The 20,951-nt window shown below is 41.2% G+C and overlaps 1 protein-coding gene across 14 annotated transcripts in view; it reads left to right on the forward strand.

Moving 5' to 3' along the window:
* Positions 1-649: 649 nt before the first annotated feature.
* Positions 650-20,951, forward strand: part of R3HCC1L (R3H domain and coiled-coil containing 1 like) — a 103,262-nt gene continuing 82,960 nt past the window's right edge. For 4 of the 14 annotated variants that reach the window (XR_008292271.1, XM_053207521.1, XM_027062785.2 and 1 more), the window contains exons 1-2: positions 788-2,126; positions 4,376-4,535. The gene's annotated coding sequence lies outside the window, so the exon portion shown is untranslated. The other 10 variants (XM_053207522.1, XM_027062790.2, XM_053207525.1 and 7 more) reach the window with 8 other exon arrangements.

A 20,951-nucleotide genomic window follows, 5' to 3' on the forward strand; every position in this document is an offset into this window, starting at 1 on the left:
TTGGAGTGAATATTAGTCAATAGGGGATGGGTGGTTTGCTTTACAAATTGCTACATTTGAGATGCCTGTGGGACATGGATGAAAAGGGGTTGTTTATGACGTTGGGAAGGAAGCTCAGGTTTCTCGGCCCGCACCTTTCACTTCATTGCCAGGAACTCTGGAGAACACTACTAATAGTTAAGAGATGGGTTAGAAAAAGAATTCTTGAAGGAGACTGAGAAGGATGGCGTGAGAGGAAGAAAGAAAATCCAGAGAGTGACATAGAAAATAAATGATAAAGAATGTCCAACAGCCTCAAATGGCGTCTAAAGGTTAAGTTAGAAGACCTGGAAATTCCTCACGTGAGTTTGGCAATTAAGATAATGATGGCCACATTGCCATTTTCTTCGGGAGCAGAACCTGCAGGGCAGAGCACGAAGGAGGAAGTGGAGACGATGGATTATATTGCCTTTTTCAAAAAAACTTGGCCGTTAACGGAAAAGGCGGGATGGTGTAAGAGCGGGACGGGAGGACGTCTGAGCACGTTTACAGCTAAAGCGAAGCCCAGAGGGTTGAGCAGACGGAAGCGCAAACCCCTTCTCCCCCTTGCAGCTCTGCCAGCCCTCCCCCCACGTGACCGGGAGGCAGCCTACGCAGCCCCGGCCTGGAGGGACTACAGCCCCCAGAAGGCCCCGCGGCGCGGGTGGGGGGAGGAGTCGAGGCCTGGCGCGCGCCCCAGCGGCGCGAGCGGAAGAGCAAGAGCTTCGAGGAGGTGGCGGAACGGAGAGCGACGGCACGCCCGGTAACGAGTAGCCCCACGTCCCTGTCCTTTCCTGCCTCTACACCCTTAGCTGGGGCTGGTCGCTCCACTTCTCCCCACACACTTTGGACAAGACTTCCTTTCTCTTTTTGTTAGTTACCGGTATTTTTTCCCCTCACGTGACTCACGGGGCGGGTCTCCGTCTGGGGCGGAGGTTACTGGGAAGCTGCCGCCCTTCGACCCCTGCGGGCCCTGGGTTGCAGGGATCCTCCCGAGGCCCTTTTGCTGTCCTAGAGGCTGAGCGCCCGCTTTGGGGCCTCTTCCCAAATACTCTCTGCGGAGAGGACATTGCTTTCCCGGGTTTCAACAGGTACTGAGCGGGTCCGTGGCGATCCCCCCAGGGGTCAACGGGGCTGTGGGCCTCAGAGGCCGCCCCGAGAAGACCCCGGGGCTGCTGGCGATGTCCGGGCTGCGAGCATTTTGAGGGAGTCCGCTCGGCTGTCCAGGAGCCCCGGGCTATGGGCATGAGCTGGGAGTGAGCTGTCTGAACGGGAGGATGTACTTCCTGGTTTGTTGGGCGGCCCTCGGAAACCCCCAAGTCCGATTATTAAAAGTTTTCTTTACTCAATAAAGCCGCCTCTCACAGTTGAGAAAGGAAAGAAGCACAGGGTTTGGAGACTAATGTCCTGAGACGAGTCTCAGGTCTGTCACTTGCTGGACTTGTGATCTTTTGTAACCCGTTTTCCGCAGCCTCGGTTTCTAGATCTGAAAAATGGGGCTACTAGTCTTTGGCCTGCCTGCCTTCCAGTGTTGTGGGCGTCAGCGGATAATATGTGATACGTGGGAGAAAGCATGTATCAGATATAACTTTATCCTCCTGTCTCCAGTCTAGGTCAGTTGAATTTTAAAACCACGTTCATGTCTTTGAAACTCGATTATAAACATGACCATGCTCTTTGTGAAAAGCAAATGATTTAATAAATAAGGGGAAGTGACTTTGGAAACGAATACAAGCCGTGCAAACGTTAAGCCATGTACCTCTTGAAGAGGTGACTTGAAGGCCCTGTCACCTGTGGAGTCCGTTTTAAACTTCATGTGCAAATTAAGGTCTCCCAGAGTTAGGACACTTCCCTACCCCCAACACACTCGCCTGTCAACCCATTTTGCTCAGTTATAACCTTCCATCACCACAAAAGTACAAGGATCTCAGCACTTTCTGTTCATCAGTTGTGCTAAACTGATGCCTGTCTCCAGCAGGTCTTGTATTTTTTTTTTTTACCCCCTTTAAGATACTTCTGGTGCTAAGTCTAGCTCTAATTCTAACACAGTTCCACTGACCTTGTGTGCACAGTAGCTGAAATACTGGGGTCATCTTCATCTGTCCTAGGTATGTATGCTAGAGGTCTGTTTCCTCATAGTTAGAATTCAGAATATAAATAGCCCATATTCCAGTGTTCTGGCAGTTAAGATCTGAGACTCTAAGCAGGTAGCTTTTTTGTCTTATTTTTCCCCTTGTAGAGAATGGGATTTTACAATCAATATAAGGGTTTGGAGGTGTAGTAATAAGGTAATCCTAACTTGTATTTATACTGATATCATCGGTTGGAAAATGCTTAAATGTGGTTCAGAAAAACAGGATGGCGGTACAGTGAATTAGTCCAATGTACAAAGTTGAACACATTGCGTTCAAATCCTGGTGTTGTGACTTACTTTATGACTTTTGGCAAATTAGTTGACCCCCCTGAGCCTGATTACTCGTTTCTAGGATAGATACAATAACATTTATCTTGCAAGGTGTTCATAAGGATTAAATGAGATGTTAATATAAGAAACTTAGTAGTGCATAGAGTAAGTGCTCATTGCTTTGTTACTTTTGTAATTGTTGACTATGATGATCAAAAAATGATAATTTAGATAATGTATTTTCTTGAGATTCTTTTTTTTCCCCAAAATACTGTAAATAGAAGTTCTCATTCAGCAGTGTGTTTCTTAGCAATTGTATTTTATATAAAGATTATATTAGGCTATTTTTCACTTTTAGAGGTTTCTAAAATGCTATTGTGAAAAGATTGTTGTTTGGGATGTGCTTTGGTGCTTCATTTGTAACCTGCAGTAAGGATGCTGTTTTCTGTCTGCACATTGTAGCTTGTAGTAGAACAATTATCTGTGTTTATGACTTAGTTATTGACTATTGACTAGGACATAGTTTTATAGAGCCATTTTTTGGTCCTTCCCCTCATTCCTGCCTTGTTGTTTTTTTTTTTAAGTCACACTGTTTGACTCCAAAAGTTAGTTAGCTTAGTGGGTAGGTTCCAGAGAGCTTGGTGACCTCATTTTTTATTAAGGTAAAACTCTTAGTGACATTGGTGTACACATTTGCAAGGAGTGAGAGTTGAGAGAAACCAAGAAGGATAGTCTAATAGAGAAAATTGACCTGTTGGTCAAAGCAAAATCTTAGGGTTAAGAATTGAAAATATTTATTTTTATTTCCTACAAATGAATTTTGACTACATGATACCTGCAGACTCAGATTTTTAGGAAATGTTTCCTTTACTCTGTTTTAATGTGGTATCCTCTGGCTCTGCCCTGGTAATTTCATTCTTCCAGTTATGAATCTGCAAGATAACTATTTTTTCACTATAGACTTTTATACAAAGCTATGACAATAGTCATTTCCATTAAAAATTACTTTGTATGCTATAATGTATTATTTTTTCCTTTGTCTTAAATGCTTGTGTTCTTAACAAGAATCTTTGCTGTTTTGCTTAAAGAAGTTTTGGAAGGTAAACTCATTCTCAGCTTTAGCATCTAAGTGTACTTAGTGGATATGCTCAGTAATGTCTGTGCTGAATAGTTCTGAGTAAGAACATTTTGTTGATTGTCGTATGTCCCTAAGGCATGCTGTTGAGAAACTATATGGTATTGTGGAAATAACCTAAGCTTTGGAGTCAAATCAAAGTTTGAATTCAGGCTCCACCACTTAATAGGTTACGACTTTGGTTCATATTATCATTCTGAGTTCATTTTCTTATCGTCTGTAAAACAGGGATAATAATAACCAATCTTGCATGACTGAAAAGATGAGAGATTTTTTGAACTAGGCACGTACTAACCAGGCTTAGCAAAAGGTAGATTATGTTAGCATTACTTTAAAAAATTTTATTATTATATTTTTATGATAATCATTGATTTTGGTCAAACATTTATAATTCATTCCTCTAATACTTCACATGATCAGTGTGTTTTGTTTTGTTTTGTTTCTGTTAGCCAAGGTTAAGGTTGTTGACTGTAACCATCAACCCATGAAACACAGCAAAGCTAATTGGCCAAGATTTTCCAATCTGTGACCCTGTCCTCATTAGCTCCGTAGACTAACCATTCACAAAATAGCTCACCAGAATGAATGATAAAACTGGTATATTGTCGATTCAGTACTTATGGACTCATTAGACATAATAGAATTAAGTGAACTAGTGCTAGAATAAAAGTATAGATTTTTAATGATAAACCTGTATAAATATAAGACTAGCCCTCACACTCTGTATAAAATTGGGGACCTGCAGGGTGATCTTTGACAATCATTAACCTGAGTTATAATTTAGACATTTCTTCTTTGTTGAACTGTATTTGTTGCAGACTTCCCACTTATAGAAGTGGAAAGAAATGGAACTAGGCTATTGGTAGCTTGAAAGAGAACCCTACTTCTATGCCACCCATCAGAAAATGTGCTCTTAGCTAGTGGAGAAAACATTTAGAGTTCCTTGTTGATGAGCCCAGCAGGATGGATGAAGTCTGGGTAAGTCATAAGAGTTTATTGAATTACGGAAAGATTCCAGTTGACAGAGCTTTAGATAGAAGAGAAGTTATAGGGTGTTGCTCAGCAAGCTGTAAGCCTGCATTTGAAGAGGGTTTTCTACTCTCTCAATAAAACATAGACCAGTTGCTTCCAGTCTGTGGTGTGCATTTTTCACTTGTCTCATGCTAGCTTTCTATATAGCTTTCCATTCTTCAGATTCACTCTTCAGTTTTATTAACATTTGTTGTCCCTCTTATATCTTTTTTTTTTTTTTTTTTTTAATGTCAAACATGGTTGTTTCCAGACTAGGGATAAAAATAGAGAAGCACTGTTGGAAACAGCAGGTCTGGTGTCTAGTATTGTGAGATTCCCAAATAACACTGTTAACCTGTTAATATAATGGTATAGATTTCTGACAGCTCCTGACCATTTTACTTGGTACAGAGGCAAAAACAGAGGCAAAAGGTATGTGGCACTCCTTAATAGGAGATTTGCTTCTTAGGAAAGAATACATGTAGTGTTAATACTGGCTTGCAGTTGGGCTGTTTCACGTTGGTTTTTTTTTTTTTTTTTGCCATGGAATACCAGAAGAGTATTAAAGAAGAAAAGCACTTGGATATAAATCCTAAACTCTCAAATTTATATCAGTAGTCCAGTATGTGTTTTCTTATCATCTATAAAATAGGGATAATAATACCATTCCTGCTAGTTTATCAAGATTAGAGGGAAAAGGTAACAGAAATGTTTTGGAAATGGGGTAGGTAGCTATGGGGAAGAAACTGACCAAAAGGCAGAGTCCATGAGAGTAACACAAACACCTAACCACGCACACACACACAGACATACGCACTGGAGGGAAACAGAAAGAAGAACACACACAATAGGCAGAGAATGAGGGTCATCTAGAGACGGGAAGTCAGAAACACTGAGAGAGACAGTCTGAGGCAGAGTTAGAACAGTAATTAGAGATGTAGAGAGAAGGGCCACCTTAGAAATGATAGATGCAGAGAGGGAGACAGAATGCCGGAGGGATCTGGGAGGGCATGACCAGGAGATGGAGAGCTTATTGAGGTAGTTGTTTTCTGTTACCTGAGGAGACCTTCTAAATATTTGTAATTAGCAAGGAAAGGGAAGAAAAGTAGATATTAATAGCAAACAAGTAACATGTTTATGCAGTTTTTATTCTACTGAAAATTCTCCTTAAATTCTAAATTTATTTTGTATATTTGGCATGCTGACACCAGAATAGCTTCTGTTACAGATCTATTAACCTCTTGCTTGACTCTCTTCATAGTGTATTTAAAACACATTTTTAAAAAATTAAATAAAACTATTGTTTTCTTTTGGAGTGCCTGGGTGGCTCAGTCAGTTAAGCATCCAACTCTTGGGGCACCTGGGTGGCTCAGTCGGTTAAGCGGCCGACTTCGGCTCAGGTCATGATCTCGCGGTCCGTGAGTTCGAGCCCCACGTCGGGGCTCTGTGCTGACAGCTCAGAGCCTGAAGCTCGTTTCAAATTCTGTGTCTCCCTCTCTCTCTGACCCTCCCCCGTTCATGCTCTGTCTCTCCCTGTCTCAAAAATAAATAAATGTTAAAAAAAAATTAAAAAAAAAAAAAAAAAGCATCCAACTCTTGATTTTGGCCCAGGTCATAATCTCATGGTTTGTGATATCAAGTTCCACATTGGGCTCCGTGTGCTGTCAGCACAGAGCCTGCTTGGGATTCTCTCTCTCCGTCCCTCCCCTGCTCATGCTGCTCTTTCTCTCTCTCTCTCTCAAAATAAATAAAAAACATTTTTTTCCGAGGCACCTGGGTGGCTCAGTCTGTTAAGCGTCTGACTTGGGCTGAGGTTATGATCTCAGGGTTCCTGAGTTCAAACCCCACGTCGGGCTCTGTGCTGACAGCTCAGAGCCTGGAGCCTGCTTCAGATTCTGTGTCACCCTCTCTCCCTGCTCCTCCCCTGCTCAGGCTGTGTCTCCCAGAAAAATAAACATTAAAAAAAATTAAAAATTTTTTAAATGTTTTTTTTAATTAAAAAAATTTTTTTTAATGTTTGTTTTTGAGAGAGAGAGAAAGAGACCGAGTGCAAAGCAGGTGAGGGGCAGAGAGAGAGAGGGAGACTTAGAATCCGAAGCAGCCTCTAGGCTCTGAGCTGCGCACAGAGCTGGTCTGGGGACTGGAACTTGCGAACCCAGAGATTATGACCAGAGCCCAAGTCGGATGCTTAACTGACTGAGCCACCCAGGTGCCCCCCCCACCCCAAATTTTTTTTCTTAATAAATCTGGTACATGGTTGCTGTAGAAAACTTGGGAAATAAAGAATTAAAACAACAAAAAACAGCCTCATAATATAAGCACGTAACGAAGGCCACATTTTTCATATGTTTTTTTAGTCTTTTTTTCTAGGCATCTGCAAAGCTCTTCTACTTTCCTAAAGAAATCAAAAAGCTTTTTATGAGTCCAAATGATTTTATAAATTAACTGTGGTGGAATTAACTTTATGTACCAGTTTTGGCACTTAAATACTTCTATAAACTATTTGTATACTTGTTTTTATTTCCTCCCATTCTAGATTAGATTAATAACTGTATGTTATTTACCTTTGTGTTTTAAACATCTAGCAAAGTGTTCTACATGTATCAGTTACTCAGAATATATTTGACATGAATTGTTGAGTTCCCAATTGGAAACTGTCTTATTTAAACAGGTCTGTCCAATTTCTCATTGGCAGATTAGACCTTCAGTGTTGAGAAAAGCTTGATATTAGAGTGTATGTGTGCACGTACGTGTATAGGTTTCATATGAATGGAGCTACTGAACAAGGAAAGGGCGCTTTTTCTGGTTAGCTTTTTGTGTAGCAAGCCACTCCAAAACTTAGCGGTGTAAAATACCCATTTTATTATGCTGTGGATTTTGTCTGAATTCAGACAAGGTAGTGAGGAGATGGCTTACCTGACCTTTAGGTGGAAAGACTTATAATTAAAAGCTGGTGGTGACCTGCCGGCTCCTGGAGGTGTCAGCATTCATGTCTGGGGGCTAATGTGGCTGTCCCACAGAACACCTGCCTACAGTTTCTCCACATAGACCAGTGGAGCTTCTTGAGAGCAAGGTGGTGACTGTTTCCTAAGAATGAGCATCCTAAAAGAACCACGTGGAAACTGTATTGCCTTTTGGGACCTACTCGTGAAAGTTACATAGTGACATAAACTTGCCAGAGTCAAAAATAGCAGTTACACTGAACCCACTTCTCACGGGAGAAGTGTCAAAGTCACATTGTAAGAAAGGCTGGGGACAGGAGATAGGTGCCATCTTTGGGAAAGACAGTCTGTCACAAGCACTTAGTTGAACTGAAAAATAGTAAGTTACAAATGAGTTAATACAATTATCACATTTTGAATTTCAGTTCATAAATTTCCTGTTGAATCTTAGTAAGGATTTCCCCCACTGTTGATAGCATTTTTATTCATTTATTTTAAATACTTATACTAAACTTGTAAAAACTTTTAAACTCAGAGCTATTTTAAGTTACTTTTTTGGCTTTTGAAATCTGAACAAGATCTTACTTCTTTTTTTAACCCAGTTTGCAAGTTGGTCAGTATCTGTATTTGGGCTTTTTCACATCCCTTTTTAAATTTCAAGTATTGTTTTGTAAATAATATGGTACATGTTCACTGTTGAATATGTGGAATATCAGGAAAGAAACAAATAAAATCCATGCATAATTCCACCTCTTAGATGTAACCAGTTTCAGGTCCATAATTTCTTATCCATGTTTCCTAAATTCAAACTGTTACGAGAATGGGAAGTCTTTAAGAAGTTTGTGGCAAACTGTGTTGGCAGCAAAATTCAGTCTGCACTGATGTCAGGCTACTTGTAGTCTTTATTTTACATAGTATAGTGATTTATACTTTTCCCATAGAAGTATTAATGTGTTTAATTAGAGTTTTGCCCGAAGCCCTAGTTGGAATATTTTGTAACATATGGAATATGTACCATATTAACCTTTGTAAAATATAAAAAAAGTTCGTGAATTGTGAAGCCTCTCTGGCCCCAGGTGTTTTGGGTAAGGGATGTTGGACTGGAATTAAAAAAACTAGTGCCAGGAAAAGATGAATTTATAGCCTATTTAGTGGTCCTAAGTTTTTTTATCCTATGAATCTATTCAGAACTTTTGTGCTTTCATTTCACATTTTCATTTTAGGAGACTACCCAGAAGGAAAATTAGTAGTCTTGATTTGTTTATGTGGTGTGTAATTCTCTACAACTATCCCAAATAACAGTTGCAGTCTCAATGTGACCATCTTTCAATACATTCAGAATTTCCAGTGACCTTTTAGGCCTCTTGACTCTTCTAGTGTAAGAACCAATGATTTATTAAGTACTGGAGTCAACAAGCCCCAGGAGCCATGTAGCTCTTGGTTTCTGCGACCATTGTTGTTAATGTGACGTTGCTTTTCTTTCACTTACTGCTGTAGTGTTTCTTTTTTGTACTGTGCTTCTTGTTTATTTCCTTGGGTAGCCTGAAACTTTTCTTTGCTTCTGACACTTGAGTTCAATGTCAAGGAATTTATCCTTGACTTCATAATGTCATATAGTTTTAATTTTTAAGTATTTCTTATTATAAATTCAATATGTGCTCATTATAGAGGATTTGGAAAATATATCCATATTTTCACCATCTGGAAGTAACTATTAACATTTAAGATTATTTCCTTCCTATGTATGCCTATTAATGTAATACAGAGGCACTTAAATTGGGATCTCTTGCTATTGTATATAAATTTTGTATCCTGATTTTTTTAAAGAAAGGTAACATGTTTATGAGTAGTGTCTGGCAGTTTCTGGAACTAGCATGAATTACATTCTGGGCAGTGATCTTTAAATTTGTATTCACTTTGAGTGGGAACCTAGGAAATGGGTTCAAATTCTGGCTTTCCCATTCCCAATCTGAATACCAGGGCAAGTATTTCCCTGAATACCAGGGAAAGTCGTATGATAAAAACAGTGAGAAGGGTTGTCCTGGCAGCTTTGTGGGCTAACCTCTAGTTGAGAGTGGCTGGGGAGTATTTCAATACAGCAGTAGTGGGGTAATGTGGAAACAGAAAACATGATAGCTCTCGTGGAGGAGGAACAGTAAATATGGGGTTGGAAAAGCTGAAAGAATCAGAATATCTCAAAGTTTTGAGCCTGACCTAGCAGGTATATTGTAGTGTCATTGATAGTGACATTGGGAAAAGAGCTCAGATAGGCCTAGGGAGAAAGATAATGAGTTCAAGTGCTAATATAAATTTTAGGTTTTAGATCATTTGAGTGCTAGTTAAAAAAAAAATCTGGTGCTTTAAAACTAAAGAACGTAAAAATGAAAGGTCTCACTTTTAAAGTATTTGTTTTTGAGGCCATACATTTATTTTAGCAAATAAGTATTCTTTGGAATTTGTCTTTTGAAACTGCTTTCAGAAACAGTAGAGTCAATACAAGAAAACCAGTCTCGTTGCTTGATGATCATATCCTTTGTTTTCAAGAGAGTATTTTCTAGCTTGATCACTCATCTTAATTACTTATTTCTAAGTGATATTTGACAGTTTCTAAAAATGATTCTGCAGAGGCATAAAACTTATTATCATGGTGGATATTTAAATGACTGTCATGTGGTTGCTGAAGACAACTTAAAAAGTCTTAAGCTGTGATAGCATCCTTAGAATAAAGTACTAGTGTACATTGGTTAGGAGGGTGGGTTCTAGACAGCCTAGGTTTGAATGATCTCTTTGATACACTAGTTGTATGTTTTGAGCAAGTTACTTAACATGTCTGGGTCTCAGTTTCCTCATTTTTAAAATGGATATGGCCCAATACTTCCTGCTTCATAGGATTGTTGTGAGGATTAGCTCTTAGACTTAGAACTGTGCCTAATAAATATTAAGAGCTCAGTAAATATTAGCTACTTATTACCCTCACAATAGCTACTGCTGTTGCTACCACCACTACTTTATTTAATGTGTGCGTTTTAAAAATCACTTGTATTCCTGTTTAATTATGTCACATACGAGTGGAATGATAGGCAGCTGGAGATAAAACTAGAGCTCAAAGATCTGACACATCGAGATGTTATTTTAGAATGTTGGCCTAGAACCCAGTGGGAGAAGAGTGGAAAAGACCAGCAATAGAGTATTGAGGAATACTCCCAATAAAGGAGCGGCAGGAGAATGTTTAGAGAAACAAAGCAAAGAGTGTGCCTTAGCATAGCGGTTATACTAATTAGGATTAGATTTGGTTGCAACCAAATAGCAGAGATTTAAACATCATAGAAGTGTATTTCGCTCAACGTCAGGAATTCCCAAAGTAGTCTAGGGCTGGTATGGTCTGTCTGTCATGGTGTCATGTTGTTGCACTTCTCTGCATGGATTCTGTTCTTTTCTGAAGTCACTTTATAGTCTAAGATAGTTACTGGAGCTCCAGCTGTTTCATTCACATTCCATCCATCAGAAAGGAGGAAGAAAAGAACACATCTCCTTCCCTTTAAGGATACTTATGAAAGTTACACGTACCACTTTTGCTCATATTCTATTGGTGAAAATTAGTCACATAGCGACACCTTTCTGCTGGAGAGATGGGTAAATGTAGACTATTCTGAGTGGTCAGTGCCTGGGAATAAAGAACAGGAACAATCAGGATAATCCAAGTGTGACTAGATGAAGAATACAAGGTAGACAACAGAATTAATTGTCTTTAGGACAGTTTGTCATTATTGGTAATCCTTGATAGAGTTTCTGTACTTATAAAAATTATGAATATAAAACCACTCTTGTCAGATTGCGTTAACAGTACTTTGTTTTTAGGGTATAATCCTTTACAAATCCTTGTTTGTTTTTTTTTAAGTTTATTTATTTTGAGAGAGAGCATGCACTCATGCCAGAGTGGGGGATGGGGATGGGGGCAGGGGGGAGAGAGAGAGAGAGAGAGAGAGAGAGAGAATCAAAAGCAAGCTCCAGGTTCACTGCGGAACTTGATCTCACCACTGTGAGAACACAGCCTGAGCCAAAATCAAGGGTTGGACACTTAACTGACTGAGCCACCCGGGTGCCCCACAGATCCTTGTTTAATTAGGATTATCAGTCTCTCATAAGGAAAAAATTATGTGTATGTACGTATATGTATGCTTGTGTGTGTACAAACATACGTATACATAATGTGTGTGTTTTATGTATCTCCTCAACATTGGCATTGGCTGAAATTACTCCACGTTGCCACAGTGTGCCGTAAAATGATGGCAAATAAGCCTCTGATACCTCTCTTTTGTTGTCTTTAGCCCCTAATTTTACTTAGCTTTCCATTCACTCTCCAATTTGGTTGTTTTGGGCAATGTTTTAATTCGTCTCTGTCCTTTTATGTTACTACTCTCTCTCTCACTGCTGTTAATCGTACTTCCCCAAATAGATAAATGAACAAATTTAATTAAATGTGTTATTTGCACTCTCCTGATCATTAATGAATTTGTAAGTAAGATCAGACCTACAATCTTCCTGGTATTACAATTACTGAATTTTGTCCACTCAAGTGGTAATTATTTGCCTTAAATTTTTTTTATTTTTAAAGCTTCTGTATTTTGTATGTTTGTGTTCTTTCAGTACTAGGAAAAAATGTGAAGGTCTCCCAACAAAAAGGGAGACCTTTTTCCTTAGGATTTTTTTTTTTTTTTACTCCTTTCAATTGAAAATATTTTATTTATATATTTTTTTAAATGATGAACAATACATTTAAGATAAGAAATTCGTCAGTTGCTGTTTTTTGTATTCTATCAACAGACATATAGTTTAAAATAGACAAGCTTTAAAAGTCAAATAGTAAAAACTGAATTTATAACAAAACATAGTGAATCCCCATGCTTTCTAGTTTCTTCCCTAAAGGTAACCACTTTCAGCTCTTCTTCTGGCATTTATGTATCCATATTTCCAAATAATATATGTGTAGTGCTGTCTTTTGATTCACCAATTTTTTCATTATATGTTAAGTTTCTATTAAGATAGAGAAAGTTTTACTGTTCTTTTTTAAAAAAATATTTTAATGTTTATTTTTGAGAGAGAGAGAGAGAGAGAGGGGCAGAGTGTGAGTGGGGAGGGGCAGAGAAAGAGGGAGACACAGAATCCGAAGCAGGCTCCAGGCTCTGAGCTGTCAGCACAGAGCCCAATGTGGGGCTCGAACTCATGAACCATGAGATCATGACCTAAGCTAAAGTCTCTGTTTAAGTGACTGAGACACCCACATGCCTCTGTACTGTTTTTCAACCACCATCACCACTGCTATTCCTTCTCTACCTTCCCAATTTAGTTATATTACAATATCTGGTTAAATGAAATAGTTAATCTTATGTTTACGTTACTGTGCCTGTGCAAATTTTATTTGCTGATAGTGTCTTGAAATAGTAGCCTCTCAGTGCAGTTTTCCATAAGGTCAGTCACAGTAATGTGTTCTAATTTTCTTCCTTTTTTGGCAACTTCTCTTCTAGAGACCTTCATTGTCCTCCTGTCTACACCTACTATCTGGGCCTGCTTCACAGCTCATTTCTGGGGAAGATTTCCCTTTGTTATTCTTAGACTTTTCTTTCCTTTTCAATTTAGATTCCCAGTATTGTAACTCTTAACCTTCCTTATTCCTCATTTACCCTCTTGCTTAGGTAGAGCACATCCTCTGGTAGTTGTGTTGGATTTGAAAGATGCTACTGTGGCAGAGAACATGGGGACGACAGCCTTCAACATGCCTGGCTCTGTCCTAGAGCTTCAGTCTGGATTGGTTGCCTTCTACTTCTGGTGCAGTTAGCATCCTGGAATCCCATTCACCAATATTCCTTCACTTCTTTTTTGTATTGAATATCCTGTTTTCCATATCCATGCCTTTCTTTGTTGGGATTTATTTCTTCATTTGGTGTCAGGGTGATGATCCCACTATCTAGGATATCTGATCAGGCAAATCTTGAACAAAGCAGAGTGTTAATCATACATAGTGGTTTTTGGGAGTGTGGAGTTCAGGGATTGGAAGATTTTAAGAGGTGGAAGTAGGTTAACGTCATCTGTGGATGCATGGTTACTAGGGTGACATTGTAGTTCATTTGTTGGCCCTCAGGCGGGAGTGTTTATTGGAGTGAATCTGTCCCTGATTGTTTGGCCTAAAAGAGTGCCTTTTGGGTTAAGTTGTCCTTATCAATTGAATGGATTTGAAACTGATTCTCTTGGCAGCTTACCCTGGCTGGGAACAATCCGTCTTTTCCTAAATTTGTTAGAACTTTAAATTCTTAGTCCTCTGGTGATTTTCTAAGAAAGTGTATTTATTATATGGGAGGTAATTTTTAAGCCTTTCCATGTCAGAGTGTCTTTTCTTTCTGTCCTCACATTTGGTAAATCTAGTTTGTGTGAGTGTAAAATTCTAGATTGGGAATATTTTTCTTTGGAATTTTGAAGGCATAATTATTTCTCCTTGTCCTCTGTTGCTATTGAGAAGTCCTCAGCAAATTTGAGTCCTCTTCATTTGTTTGGATCTACTCATTGGAAACTTGTTCAATCTCTGCTTTGTCCCCAGTATTCCGAAATTTAATAGTGATGTGCCTTGGTGTAGGTCTTTGCCTGTTTTTATGTAGTACTAGGTATTTGTAGGTATTTGGACGCCCTTCTAATTTACAACAATTTGCCTTTTCTTTTCTTTTTTTTTTGCAGCTAGTGTGTGGGAATGGGAGTGGGGAAGGGTAGATCTTAGCTTTCAACCATGTGCACTTCATCACTGTTTTAAAGACCTCTGCACTTCCAGTTAGCCCCTAAACCAGAGATCATCCCTTTTTACATTCTGCAGAGATAACCTCAAGTCTTTTTTCAGGGAGCAGAAGAGATCTAAGGATCTAACTGCTCCTCAGACAGCTTTCACTCCGTGCCCTTTCTCCATTTCACTTCCAATTCCAGAGGCGGTGCTGTCCGTTCCTGATCCTTGTGTAGGTTTCTGGCTATAAATTGGGTTGGGTCTCAGCATTCTATACTGCTGGATTGGGATTTCACTCCCCAGGATCTGCTGTAAATATTTGCATGTGTTCCAGCTTCCAAAGTTTTGTTACTTTTTTCTCCTTTTTCCACCCTTGTTGTTTTATATCTTAAAAAAAAAACAACAAAAAACACTTTACTATCTAGGCTGTGTTAGAGGGCATCATCTTCATTTATTACGGGGTGGTCCTTTCCCGTAATTCCCTGACTTTGGTTGTGACTATTCCTGACTGGTTTATAAAGTAACAGCATTCTTCTCCGAGGAAGATGCAGGTGCCCCCTTTCTTGGCAGTGAGGAGGTCAAGTGCCCATCTGTTCTGGAGGGCAACTCCTGCCAGGGAACTTATTTGGCCCTGCAAGGACACTAGGGAGTCAGCCACTCGTTCCATGTCTTCATTGAGTTCTCGGGACAGTTTATGATATCGTTCCACAGAAGAGCCTGTGCCTCCTATCCCCGTGGCCAGTCCCTATCCCCGTGGCTATTCTTGTCCCTAGGGTGGTAACACTGCTCATTTATACTGGGCCTTAAGACTGAAGGTTTATGAATGGGGTCCAGATTAGAGGCAGTCAGTAAGAGGAAGGTGAGTGCGAACAGGAACCTCTCGATGTTTTCCCAGCTTTCTGGGGCAACCTCTGCCAATCTGATGGCAAGGAGTAAGGACGGTCTATTTATTTTATTGGACTGGTGATTCCGCAAGCTTCTGCCGTTTGTAGACCAGCCAGCTTCCTGGGTGTGGTTTGAGTAGGGCTGAAGATCCTAAGAATGTAGGACTCTCCAGAAGGTCACTTTGAGCGGTTTTGTCAGACTTGGGTCAGTCTTCCAAGTCTGGGGCTCCTCAGGTTTGGCCCTCTTGACTCTGGAGTGGTGGTCCCATGGAGTGATGTCCGTGACCTTGAGGGCAGTAGGGAGGTCACAGTAATGGTATGAGGCCCGGTCCACTGTGGTTTGAGAGGGTCTTTTTTCCAGTCTTTGACCCAGACCAAGTCCCCTGGTGAGAAGGGGTGTACAGGGGATCCTAAAGAGATTGGGGCCCTATCTGTGGTATATCGTTGTAACTCATTTAGGGTAGCCTCTAAAGCTTGAAGTTGTTCTCTTATTCCCTTATCCCCTATTTGGTGTAGGTCCCCTGGGAGGCTCTTTAGACATGGAAGGGCCTTCCATATATTAATTCAAAAGGGGAGAAACCTTGAGTTTCTGGTGTGCAACGGACACGCAGGAGGTCCAGGGGCAATAGGTCCGGCCATGAGAGGTCTGTTTCCTGACAGAACTTGGCTAAGGTTCCATTGAGGGTGCGATTCATCCGCTCTACTTTCCCTGAGCTTTGAGGCCAGTAGCAGTCCAGGTGATGTTGAGGTAGTTGGTTAAAGTTTGTATAATGTCCACCATGAACGCAGGGCTGTTATCGCTGTGGATTGTGGCTGGTAAGCCAAACCGGGGGACAGTTTCTTTCAGGAGGACTCTAGCTACTTCCTGGCTCCATTCCGTCCTGGTTGGGAAGGCTTTGACCCATCCAGAGTATGTACAGACTATCACTAGGAGGTATCTAAGTCCTCGGCTTAGTTGGACATCTGTGAAGTCTATTTCAAGGTCCTCAAAGGGGGTAGCTCCTATTTGGACTCCTGGTGGGAGTCGTGGCATGGATCAGGCATTATTCTTGGCACAAGTCACACATTGTTTGCTTATTGTCTGACACAACACGGGCAGCAGACTGATGTAATATTGTTTTTTGAGGAGGGCCTCTAATGCAGTTTTTCCTAGATGGGTGAGTTGATGGTATTTGCTGACTAGATGCCCTCCCATTGTTGCTGGGACGAAGATGCGTCCATCTGGCAGTTTCCACCATCCTTTCTTGGTCTGGGTGGCCCCTTTGACCTCAACCCATTTATTTTCTTTTTTAGTGTATCTGGGTGGAGGGCTGGAGTTGTCAGACACCATAGGGCCATAGTAAGGGCCATATGTCATGGCCATAGTAAGGGAGGGAGCTGTGTCTACCTCCTTATTTTCCAATGTCCTTTCTCCTTGCGGTAGACACATTGATCCCTTGCTGAGGAGGCTCTGGGCTTCCCCCCTTTTGGCAGCTGGACCTTCCTTGTCCTTTTGTTGTCCTTTTCCTTCAGAGCAGCAGCAAGGAGGCTGACCTTTTTTCTCATCTTTTTTTCGGCTTCTCTCTCAGCAGTGACCTTCCTGTTCATGTAGACCTTGTTAGCAACCTCGATCAACTGGGTGATGTTCATTCCAGTGAAGCCCTCGAGGTTTTGGAGCTTCCTTCTGATATCTGGGGCAGCTTGGGCCACAAAAAGAGGTGTTTACCATCTGTTGGCTTTCTTGTGCCTCGGGATCCAACGGGGTGTAAATGCGGTAAGCCTTGCATAGCCTCTCATAATAATCCCTGGGGATTCCCCTTGCTGCTGGGTGATTGACGGTATCTTGGTCATATTCATGGTCTTCTTAGCCCCTGCTCAGATACCCCAGAGGGGAGTCTCTTGGTACCTGCGGTTGTGGACTTGTCCTTCTTCTGTAGTGAAGTCCCATGTAGGGCGTTCTTCAGATGTGGCTGTCCTAGCTCAGGTGCCAGGATCGACAACCCTGCCTGGTGTATGTTCTTCAAGGTATTGCTGAGCTCCTCTCATAATTCTCTGTCTCTCTTCAGTGTTAAAGTGTGGAGCAGCTGTTGGCAATCTTACCAAGTTGGTCAGTGGGTCTGAAAGAGGGACTCCATTAGGTTTGTGGTTTTTTGGAATATGATGGTGTGTTAAGGTTCCAATTGAGGAGATCAGTAGTGGGAAAGGCTGGTAATGCATCATGGAGCTGCCAGGCTGGAGGGTTTTGTTTTCATCGTGTCTCTCAGGTTCCCGCGTCTCTCGTACTGGCATCTGGAGAGCGCCTGCGCCTGGCCAAGGGCACAATCTGGCCGCTGGTTCTGGGGGAGAGAGGATCTGCCGAGTCTGGAGGTGGTGGGAGACCAAAGGTGGCAGAGTATCGGGAACCAGGGGGTTAGGTGCTGATGGTCTCAGGGGAGCATATGGCAGGGGCAAGACTGGTTCTTCTGCCAGATCACTGGCGAGAATTTGTGGAAGTGGGGACTTCTGTACCCTAGCCTGTCCCTGTTCGTTGCAGGTAAATCACACCCAAGGGGGAAGGGTTTGGGCAGTCTCTAACTAGGAGTCGATATATGGGAACTGATCTGGGTGACCTGGGTCTCTGGTGACAACACGCCAGACACAGCAGACTGTTGGGACATCTAAGGTTCCCTGTGAGGGCCATCCTACACCAAAAGTGGGCTGTTCCAACTCACATAGGGGCCTTAACTTGCCGGGGGTCGTCTTAATTCCATTGTCTCCCAAAAGCTCCTTCTTGAAGTTCTTGATCATAGTCTCAAGAACTGTGGGTGTGCTCTGTCCTGACCTCATAATGTTCCCATGAGACGGAGTCACAAAGACAGAGGGATAGGGGTGCCCCCTGAAATGAGGAGACCAGTCAGATGCCCGTCTGTCCGTGTCCCAAAGGAACTTAGGTGACACTTAGCCGTAGTGGTCTCAGCTTTGTGACTTACACTCGGAAACTATTCTGATGCCGCCATAGACTGTATGGTGTTCACTACGGAATCTGACGGACCCACTCAGACTCCGTGGGCTTTTGGGGACCTTAAGGGTGCCTGCCCGTGGAGCCACAGATTAAGTCCTAACTGAAGGACCAGATTGGGCTGCACATTCACTCACACACTCAGACCAGAGGTTAATACATTCCCTCCCTGGGAATCCCTACCTGTGAAACCTCTGAAAGGTCTCTGGGAGGTGATCAGGCTCCCCTTCCAACCTGATGGGTGGGTCTGACTGGGTCAGGGGCCCCAGGCCTTACAGGTGTCTGACGTTGGGTCCAGATCCTCACCTACCAAGTCTCCTCGAGTCTGGTGGGAACAGCGGAGCGGGGCTGGCCTGAGGTGACCAAGCAGGAGAGTGCCGAATATCAGGCAGGGCGCGCCTTCTCCATTGAGATTACTCACCGCCTCTTCATTTTCCCCAACCGGTGACAACAATGGGCCAGTGCAGTTGGGTTTCCCCGTCAGGGAACCAAATGTTAGAGAACCTGGTCTGGATCACCCAATGGAAGAACCAAGCGGCGCTCAGAGATCTTGGAAGGCAAGAGGTTTGTTTCACACAGGCAGGCTCAGAGGAGATCATTCTCCAGAGGTCTGAGACCCGAGCGCAAGAATGGGGGACAATTTATAGTCTGTTACTTCCACATTAGTAATAATTTGGTGCACGCTGCAAGTGGGGTAGGAGGAAGAACTCGGAAGGGGAGTCTTCGGGCGGGGACTGGAATTCCCCTATCAGTCCTGTCCAGCCATCTTATAGCATAGTTTTTCCCTATCAGAGGGATACTACATGATCATTATAATTTTAATAAATGAAGGCAAGTAACAATATGGTGCTCAAAAACAATAATTAAATATGGGTCTGCAAAGACGGTATTGTTATAGAAAATGAAGGATGCGATGCCTTCCTTGATTGCAGGCTATCCTTTTAATTTCTGTAAGTAATTTTTAGAAAAAAACATAAAAATGATTCATCTTCATTGTAAGAAAGCTAGCAAACACTGGTAAGTATGAGGAAGAAAATAAGAATCACTTTGATTCCTCAACCCAGTGCTAACCACTATTAACCATTTAGTATATATTTTCTAGTCTTTCCCGTGCATTTACGTGTATTTGTGTGAGGATGTTTAAATGGAACATATTATATGTATTATTTTGCTTCTCTCCCCATTTTTTCCCACCATAAATGTGTATATCTGTTACGTCAAGAGAATTTTTTGTGTAGAATCTAGAGTCCATACTAACATCTAACAGCTGCTATTCATTTGACTGCAGATTATGTGCCAGGTACTGTGCTAACATCTTTTTCTTTTTTGAGGGGCGTTTAATTTATGTTGACATTATTTCAGACTGCAGAAAACTTACAAGAATCTACAAAAAATTTACTCAGATACCTCAAACATTAACACTTTACTACTTTTCCTTTTTCTCTTCCTCTCCCTTCCTCCCTTTCTCCTCTTTTTTTCCTACTTTTCCTCCCCTCCTCTTATTTATCCTCCTTCTCCCTCCCTCCCTCTCTCTCTCTCTCTTTCTGTGTTTCCATATACATACTATCTAAATATTTCTTGAACTGTTTGACAGTAAGGTGCTGACCTATTTCCCTGTATACCTAAATACTTGAGAGTGCATTTTCTAAAAATAAAGTTATTCTTTTATGTAACCAAAGTATAGTTGTGAAGATCAGGAAATTAACATTGATTTAATATTATTGTGTAATCTGCAGGCTTGTTCAAATTTCAGCCCTTGTCCCAATAATGTGCTTTCATGGCAAAAGAAAATTCTGGATCATGGAGTGCATTCAGTTGTCGTATCTCTTTAGTTTCCTTTAATCTGGAGCATTTCCTCAGTCTGTATTTTTTTTTCATGACATTGACATTTTTGAAGAGTGCAGGCCAGTTATTTTGTAGAATGTCCCTAACTTGGGTTTATCTGATGTTTTCTCATGATTGGATTCAGACTATCCATTTTTGGCAGGAGTACTGTAGAAATAATGTTATGCTTCTCAGGACATCATGTCAGGTGGTGTAGGATGTTGAATTACTGGTAATGTGATCTTAGATCACTTCATTAAAAATCCATCCTTGCTGATTTATACCTTTAAAAAAAAAGATTTTTTTTTTAAGTGTTTTAAATGGTACTGTCTGCCAGGTTTTCCCATGTAGTTACTATTTTTCCTTTTGTAGTTTTGTTGGTAAAATATACATAATATAAAATTTACCAGGTTAGCCATTTTTAGGTATATAGTTCAGTGGGGTTAAGTATTCACATTTTGTTTCTAATTTTCAAATACCTTTGAGAAAACACTTTGAGACTTTATAGATGTTACTTCTTGAACTTTTTTTTAAATTTTTTTTTTAACATTTATTTATTTTTGAGAGTGAGTGAGAGCATGAGTGGGGGAGGGGCAGAGAGAGAGGGAGACACAGAATCAGAAGCAGGCTCCAGGTTCTGAGCTGTTGGCCCAGAGCCTGATACGGGGCTCGAACTCACGGACTGCGAGATCATGACCTGAGCCAAAGTCGGACGCTCAACCGACTGAGCCACCCAGGCACCCCACTTCTTGAACTTTTACTCACCAATTTTAATATTGATTGGTGATTTCTGCCTGAATCATTTTCATGATGGTTCCAAAATAGTAGATTTAGAAATTCAACATACAGAATATGTAAATCTACCATTTCTTCTACACTTATTTATAATAATACTTTATTTCATAATTATTTATTTTGATGCTGTTCCCCTTTTGGCCTTGCTGTCCCTTCAAGCCGATTCCTATCTCCCTTTGGCTTACCCTACTCATTCTT

The sequence above is a fragment of the Acinonyx jubatus genome, chromosome D2, assembly GCF_027475565.1.
Source record: "Acinonyx jubatus isolate Ajub_Pintada_27869175 chromosome D2, VMU_Ajub_asm_v1.0, whole genome shotgun sequence".
Lineage (NCBI taxonomy): Eukaryota > Metazoa > Chordata > Mammalia > Carnivora > Felidae > Acinonyx > Acinonyx jubatus.